The 8,873-nt window shown below is 54.2% G+C and overlaps 1 non-coding gene across 1 annotated transcript; it reads right to left on the bottom strand.

Annotated features, from left to right (window-relative positions):
- Positions 1 to 695: 695 nt before the first annotated feature.
- LOC147692088 (U6 spliceosomal RNA) lies at positions 696 to 802 on the bottom strand. The gene has a single exon (XR_015300201.1). It is a non-coding gene; the product is annotated as a U6 spliceosomal RNA (small nuclear RNA).
- Positions 803 to 8,873: the final 8,071 nt, after the last annotated feature.

Here is an 8,873-nt window from a genome sequence, read left to right as displayed (position 1 = left end):
CCGCCGGAGCGAGCATTGGAACAATCGCGGGAACCCAGCAGCAAAGCCCCAACCCCCGAGCAAGCATCCTCCTCCGCTCCAGGACCAGGCCTGCACAAGGAGGCCGGCCAGCCGACAAGCGCCGGCTCAACACCGGCGCCGAGAGCGGGGGACCCAATCACTGTACTGGAAGAACCGGGATCGGCCAGGCGGCTCGAAGCGCCAGCTCGGCCAAAGGAGAGGGAACCCGGGGCGGAGGACCCCGCCGGGAGCCAAAAACAGGAATGCCCCAGGGCATGCGAGGCCACCACGCGCGGGTGCCAGGCACATCACACCAAAACAAGTCCATGCGCAGCCGGGACGAGCACCCAGGAGCACCCCGGCTCTGCCCAAGCGAATCCCCGAGGACCCGCGAAATCAGAGGGCACGGGGGAAACGCGTACATCAGTCTGAAAGGTCACGCGAAAGACCGGGCAATAAGGCCTCGGAAGGAGGCGTAGAAACCGGTCCGGAGGGCCGAGGCCCCCCCCCCCGAACCGATCCACCGGAGGCAGACCGAGCCGAGGCACCAGGCGCCGAAACACCACCGGGACAAGGCGGGACAAGGCAACGAAGGAAGATTCGACATAGTCGAGCCGGCACAGAGCCGGACCCCGGGAGAAGGATGGCCCGAAGGGACAGGACCGGCGAAACCGGCCCTTCCAGGGCGACTGACCCGGTATATGGAACGCCTCACGAACATGCGAGTCCACCTTGCGCAGGGGCCACGCCAATCCCCTCGGAATTGTCCCAACTCATGGATATGAGTTGCCGAAGTGAGTACGGCCCATACCTGGGGACACCGAAGCATAGGTGCCAAGGCGGCAGGTCAGGACCAAAGGATGCCCCATATTGGCCGGATTCGAACCCTGGCCTGTGAGGGCTGTCTGCACCAACGGTACCAGACTTACCTTTGAGCTATAGCTCCTTTCCCTGACCGACCCAGAGGGAAGTACCGGGTCCAGGCACCTGACCCCCGAAGGAGGACAAGCCCGAGACAGGACCCGAAGGGATCACCGCACCTAGAACAGGGAGCCGTCAGAGGAGAGACCCCGCCTGACGTGATGCCTCACCCACGAAAAAGACGAGGCCGGGCTGTATCAATTGCCCAGACAGGGAACACCAGGACTCCCTCCCGGCGAAGAAGATCCCCCAGGCGGGTCATGAGCACCGGGCCAACCCACGGTTCAGAAGGCAAGCCCAACAGCGGTACCCGCAACCGAGAGTGGGGACCCCCACTCGCAGTCCGGCCTCCCAGGCCAACCCAAGGGCCACAGAATAGACAAGGGGAGGAGGCGGCATCCGAACCCGTCGGGAAGGGGGGACCCCGTGGAGAGGCCGCAATACCAGCAAGACCGGTCACCGGCCAGCCAGCCCGAAGATCCCAAGAACTGCGACAGCCACGGCCCAAGACGGGACGCAACGGAGGCGACAGCCCCCTACCCCCCCCGGGAACCCCCAGGAGTGAGAGGGCCGAAAGCTAGGATCCAGGGGCGAATATTGGAGCGGCAGGACCAGTACGAGACCGGAAAACCGACACCCGGGCCCGGGAGCCAAAACCTGACCGCCCCGACCGACACCCCGAAATCCGGGTGGAATGGCCGAAGGACCCCACCCCTGAAAGGGCGGGTCAACGGGCGCAGGTAGAGGAAGGGATCCCGGAGACTTGCGCAGAGAACGCCCCCAGGGAAACCCCGGGAACAACCCCCGCCGCCGGGGGAGGCAAATGCAAGCTCCAAACCGGAGCGAAACACTAAGTAAGAGTGCCCTCCCCGCGTTGGGGCCCTGTCACACTACCCAGTAGCGCAACTTGAGACAAGACCAGCGTACTACACCCCCGCAAGGGCACAAGGCGCGTGGACGCCAGCAGCTGTAGACTCATCCCGTCTAACCCCCTGAGGCGAAACATTCACCTTGGGACACCACAACAGCATCGGCAGGAGTCGACCCGTGGTCTGTGAGGGCAGTCCGCACCAAAGGCACAAGACTAACTTATGAGCTATAGCTCCATAGTCCCGGACACCCCCGAGGAGGCCAGGCATCCAAAGCCGTGTGGGGGCCGAATGTGTGGAAAAAGCATGCAATTGCCCAGGGAAGCAGAGCGGGACTTGGAAAAGGCCCCGAGGCGCGACTAACCCGGACCCCGGACTCAATCGCACCCCAGATCCGCCGAGGGACCGTACCCTGGTCCCGGGCCAGACCACTGCCCCCGGGCCTGCCCTACCCACCAGTGGGTCAAACTCCCCCACCGGGTACCTAGCCCAGCAGTGCCAACACACCTGAGCCCGGCGCATACTGACGGCCCCTGCATAGGAGGAGAACACGGGCTCCCAGGGTGCCAGAAGAAGGACGACAGAATCTCGAGCAGTCCCCATGTGGCATCAGGGTCTGCTGCCGATCCCCGAAAAGAACGCGAAAAGCGCTCCTGGCAAAATAGAAGTGCACCGTCAAACGGAATCCTAAGAGAATGCAATTGACACACATTCTCTTTAACCCAGCCGCCTGAACAGGGATGAATAAAAGACTGACTCCTTACTGACTGAGCCAACCAGGCTTTTACAGAGACGAAACTGCACTCACCGAGGAACGTTACAGACGCAACGGCAGGAATCGAACCCTGGCCTGCGAGGGCTGTCCGTGCAAAAAAGCGCCCTAGCTCCTTCTCCGGCTGTCCGTGCAAAAACGCGCCTCACGCAAGCCGCGTTCAAAAACGCAGCGTCATGGGAGAGGGCCGTGTCCAATATCAAACGGCCGCACCTGGCGGCCATCAAACCCCGCCCCTGAGGGGCGGAGGCGCCCGGACCAACATCAGCGCGCCAAACCGCCGCGGCCCGTAGGGCCGATTGGAAAGACATGCCCGGAGGGAGGCGGCCGTGATCAGCGCCGCGCCTCCGAGACCCAGGCTGGCTGGAAAGGAGAGCAGCCGAAAACGAGGTAGGACCTACCGGCCCGCGCTGCACGCCGAGGTCCTACCCCGGCCAGGCCTCAGTGCAAGCGACATAAGACGGTATGCAGACTAATCCTCATTGCATGAAGGATGTCATTGCAGGTCAAATGCAAGATGAATCAACACATGCAATATCCAGGCAAAAAATACTCGTTTTTGCCCAACCCGGGGTACAAACCCCCCATTACCTGCACGTAGTGCACCCAGACACAATCCCTGCCTTCCAACAGCACATTTCGGAGACAACATTCTTGAAGTCATTTATAACGTAGTGCTGCCTGTAACTAGGCTGTGCGCCACAATGCATTGGGATATATCCATGGGCAAAGGCACGTGAATGCACCCCTGCCCCTTCACGGGCGAGGTACAACACACATAATCTGCGCACCAAATGCACGGCCAACATGTACTCCACCCACGCGACCAGCGCATTGAAAGCCACCGGAGCCCCAGCACACACACAGGGGAACCAGCGCCGGACCCGAAGCCCACCAACGGGCAAGGGCCCTTTAGTAACGACCGGGGGAGACACGGGCATTCACAAACACTCCACACCCCCGGCCGCCCCCCCCCCCTGTAGACCCATGGCACGCTAGAGCAGCACCTAACCGGCCCCACAGGACCGGGGGAAGGAAGAGGGGGGGGGATTAGTAGGCCTAAGGCACTCGAGACCGCTAGAGCAGGTCCTCCACCCTAAACCCAAGGGCCAGCTCACACCGGCCCATCTTACCTGTACCGTGCTCTGGAGAGAGTCGTGCAGAACAAAAAAAACAGGCTGATTGGTTGGGCCGGCCCGCCTCTTATAGAGGTCAGGTGGGACTGGTCGGCCATGTTGGGAGGGGGTGGGAGGTGGTTTATTTTTGCTTTGGAGGGTTCTGTTGTGGAGCTAAAGCTCACTATGTAAATCATGTGGCGAGGAAGACTTACGAGGAGGTAATAGCTTATATACTTAATTCATGTCATACTAAACAGTCATAATGGGCGTAACAGCTGAGAGAAGACAAGATAACAGTATACACGTGTTACAAGTACGTAATCAGAAGGCGTGAACTAGAGGTGTGTGGTAGAAACGTCACAGGTAGGTGTCACAAAAGGGTGGCACTAACAGAAATGTTGCAATGTCAGCAGAAATCGGAAGCTTGGATGCGCGCGCAGCTGCATGACGTGTGATTGACGTGAAGCTGGAGGGTGCAGGGGGCTTGACATTTACACTGACGGAAAGAGACAGAAGTCTGGCATGTCAGATCAACTTGTGCTTCCATCATATCTGATATCTGGTATCTGGTGTTTTAGGAACTAAGCTATCTGGGCGGAAAGGTCTCTAGGGCAGAAGCTATTCTATACTGACTGTGAGTGCGTACATAAGCGCCTGAGTGTCTGTATGAGAAGCGTGGGGGCATGGGCCTTCCATGGAAGCATGGCAACAGAAGCTATGAATTACTTGCACAGAGACAGGTCGGCCCTTTGGCCCTGTAGCTGAAGAGGGATGTTTACTGAAGCTAGCAGGCAGGAATGTATTTTCGGGGAGTGGAACAGATAACTCGAAGGTTATAGTCAATCTTGGCAGGCAGCAGGCTGGGCTGAGCGCGAGGGGCCGCGCTGAAAGTAAGTCAGAGTTCACGGGTACAGTGGCAGCCTGGGCAGAGGCCCTTGGAGTCAGAAGCCAGGAAAGAGGCTCGGTGACAGAAATTCAGGGCCTACTCAACTAGAGCTGGAAAACGTGGAAGTACACTACAAAAAGACGTTGGCATAGCATACTTAGGAACGGACCATTCAACCCATTCAAGGTGGGTCTGAAAGAGGACATGTTAACGTTGGACGCAAATGTATTTGCGTCTTCATAGCTGGTACAGGAGGGAAGTTACATGCACTTTAACTCGTACATGGAGACGGTGGGGTACGCGCTAGGGAACACAACTTGACCATAAAATTTATATTTCCTCAATGACCATAGAAACCTGAACAAGATTGGCCCTCCCTACCAGGTTAGGGATGACATCCACTAAAGGATTACTGCCTTGGAGAGGGCTTGCAACATACAGCAGGTACCCCAAAGTCAGTGGGGAGCAATCTTGTGGCTCTCCTTTTCAGATAAAGGCAGAGACAAGCTCCCGGCAGTTAATGAACAGGATGCTGACAACTACTATGTCTTGAAGAGTGCTCTGATAGATGGGTTTGGCTAAACCACTGAGCAGTACAGGTTGCTGTTCAGAGATACCCAGAAGACACAGACTCAGGGCTGGACTGACTTTGTAGATTGTGCTACTAATGCTCTGGAAGGCAGGTTACTGTGCAGTAAGGTTAATGACTAAACAGGATTGTATAATTAGACCATGAGAGAACAAATTCTTAACCGCTGTCAGAACCAGTTATTGCATCAGCACCTGATTGACTCTGATCTGGCCTCTCCCCAAGAATTGGGAAAGAAGGCAGACAAATGGGTCAGAACCAGGGTGAAGCAGAAGGTACAGAACCAAGGTGATGATCAGAAGAAGCAAGACCAAAAGGGTGGAGAGAAAGCAAAAGACCAGAAGTCTTCTCAAGGTCCCCAAAAAGCTTCTAATGGTGGGGGTTCCTAACCTGCAAAAAAGAAAGAAGGTCCTAAGAAACCATGGTGCAAAGTATGTAAGGTAAATATTCACTAGACCAGTGAATGCACCAAGAAGGAGGTAGCACCAGCCACCATTGCCCCTAAGGCAACTGTTCCCCCTAGTACAGCTATTAGTGGTGGTTCTCAACAGAAGGCCGTAGTAGGGTTAACCCTGGGAACTGAGGTGAATTCTGGCCTAGTCAGAATACCAACTCAAGCTGTTCTTGTCTGTGATGTGGACATGGCTATGTCCTCTACTGTGAGCCCCAGTAACTTTGGCAAGTACAGACAGACTCCTTTAATTAATAACAAAGTGGCTGAGGCCTACAGGGACACATGTGCTAGTGTGACAATGGTGACACCCAGCTTTGTGGACCCTGGGCAGATAATACTAGGTGACAATTACCTAGTGACCAATGCAAGCAATGTCACTACCACCCATAGTATGGCAATTGTTAATTTCTCCTGGGGAGGGGTAACTGGCCTCAAAAGAGTTGTTGTTAGTTCAGACCTCCCTGTAGAATGTTTGCTTGGCAATGGCCTAGAATCTTCAGTCTGGTCTGAAGTGGAGTATAGGACTCATGCAGAGATGTTAGGTATATCAGCACATGACCTTGCTGTGACCAGGTCACAGGTCAAAAATTGCAACACTGAACAGGCCCTGGATCCTGAAATAATGGACCAGTTGCCTACCGGGAGGAGAAGCAGTAGGGTTAAGGCAGTGCCTTCCTCCTTGCCTCAGAAAGAGGATCAGCCTTCTCAGATAGCTGATTGTGAGACCCAGGAGGAAACTGTCCTAGAAGAGCTTGAGCCTGATCGGGTTGAGTTTCTTGGGACAGGGGGACCCTCCAGGGCAGATCTGAGGCAGGCACAGTTGGACTGCCCTTCTCTTGGACCCCTCAGACAGCAAGCTGCTGCTGAGGCTGCTGGGAATGCTAGTGGGACCCACACAGTCTATTGGGATGATGGGCTCCTGTATCCAGAGGCTAGAGACCCCAAGCCAGGTGCTTCCAGGAGGTTGGTCATACCTTTGGCATTCAGGGGCTTCCTTCTCACACTAGCCCATGATATTCCCCTTGCAGGACATCTTGGCCAGAACAAGACTTGGGACAGGCTTGTCCCTCACTTTCACTGGCCTCACATGTCAGAAGACACCAAGGAGTTTTGTCGCTCCTGTGTCACCTGCCAAGCCAGGGGCAAATCAGGTGGCACCACAAAGCCCCCCTAATACCACTACCTGTGGTGGGGGTTCCCTTTAAAAGAGTAGGGATTGACATTGTTGGACCAATGGATCCCCAAACAGCCTCTGGGCACAGGTTTATTCTGGTGGTAGTGGATCATGCCACCAGATACCAAGAAGCTATTCCCCTAAGGACCACAACAGCACCTATTGTGGCAAGAGCCCTCCTGGGAGTTTTCTCAAGAATGGGTTTTCCAAAGTAGGTTGTCTCAAACAGAGGTGCAAACTTTATGTCTGGATATTTGACTGCTATGTGGAAGGAGTGTGGAGTGTACTACAATTTCACCACACCCTATCATCCACAGTGCAATGGTCTGCTGGAGAGATTCAACAAGATCTTAAAGGGCATGATCAAGGGTTTACCTGAAAAGCTTAGGCGAAGATGGGACATCCTGCTGCCCTACCTTTTGTTTGCTTACAGATAGATCCCACAGAAGGGGGTTGGCTATAGCCCTTTTGAACTTCTGTTTGGGCATCCTGTAAGAGGACCCCATTGTCTGGTGAAGGAGGGATGGGAGTGACCTCTCAAACCTCCCAAACAAGACATTGTGGATTATGTAATTGGTCTCTGCTCCAGGACGGCTGAGTATATGAAAAAGGCATCCAAAAACCTTGAGGCTAGCCAGGAATTACAGAAACCTGGCATGACCAAAAGGCTGTGCTGACTGTTTACAAGCCAGGACATAAAGTGTGGGTGTTGGAGCCAGTGGCCACAGCAGCTCTCCAAGACAAATGGTCTGGACCCCACACTATTGTTGAGCAAAAGGGAGATGTAACCTATTTGGTTGATCTTGGAACACCCAGGAGCCCCAACAGGGTGCTTCATGTCAACAGATTGAAACCATATGTTGACAGGGCAGACATGGGCTTGCTCATGGCTACAAATGAGGCACAGGAGGAGGAGAGTGACCGTCTCCCAGACCTGCTTTCTCAGAACCCTGATGATGGTTCTGTTGATGGTGTAGCCTTGGCAGGCAGCCTCACTGACCAACAGCAACAGGACTGCAGACAAGTTCTACAGTCCTACAGACTTGTACTTTCTCTGACTCCAAGTCAGACTACCTGGTGCACTCATGAAGTGGACACTGGGGACAGTCTGCCTGTTAAAAGTAAGATTTCCAGGCAACCTGATCATGTCAGGGACTGTATCAGGACAGAGGTCCAAAAGATGTTGGAGTTGGGAGTCATTGAGCCCTCAGAGAGCCCTTGGGCCAGTCCAGTAGTCCTGGTGCCTAAACCTCACACCCAAGATGTTAAGAGAGAGATTAGGTTTTGAGTGGATTACAGAGGCCTCAATGCTGTCACTAGGACAGATGCCCACCCAATACCAAGGGCAGATGAACTCATTGACAGATTGGAATCTGCCAAGTTTTTGAGTACATTTGACTTGACAGCTGGCTAGTGGCAGATCAGGCTAGCTGATGATGCAAAAGCCAAAACAGCATTTTCAACCCCAGGGGGACATTATCAATTTGTGGTAATGCCATTTGGTCTGAAGAATGCACCTTCCACATTCCAAAGGCTGGTGAACCAAGTCCTCTCAGGTCTGGATGACTACTGTGCAGCTTATCTAGATGATATTGCTGTCTTTAGCTCCACTTGGGAAGATCACCTGATCCACCTGAAGAATAGTTTGGAGGCCCTGCAAAAGGCAGGCCTAACTATCAAGGCTACCAAGTGCCAGTTAAGGAAGAGCAAGGTTCTGTACCTGGGCCACCTTGTAGGTGGAGGTCAGGTTCAACCATTGGAGAGCAAGATCCAGAAAATAAAGTACTGGACTGCTCCCACCACCCTGACACAGGTCAGAGCTTTCTTGTGCCTGACTGGGTACTACAGGAAATTTGTCAAGGGGTATGGTTCCATAGTGACACCTCTAAATGACTTAACAACTTAACTTCCAAGAAAATGGCAAAGAAAGTTCAGTGGACAGTGGACAGTAAGCTGTCAAAAGGCATTTGATGACCCGAAGCAGGCCATATGCACTACTCTTATTCTGAAAGTCCAGACTACTCCAAATAATTCATTGCTCAAACAGATGCTTCTGAGCTGGGTGTAGAAGCTGTTCTTTCACAACTGAA

This window comes from Lissotriton vulgaris, chromosome 9 (assembly GCF_964263255.1).
Source record: "Lissotriton vulgaris chromosome 9, aLisVul1.2, whole genome shotgun sequence".
Classification (NCBI taxonomy): Eukaryota; Metazoa; Chordata; class Amphibia; order Caudata; family Salamandridae; genus Lissotriton; species Lissotriton vulgaris.
This window is presented reverse-complemented; position numbering and strand designations above follow the sequence as displayed.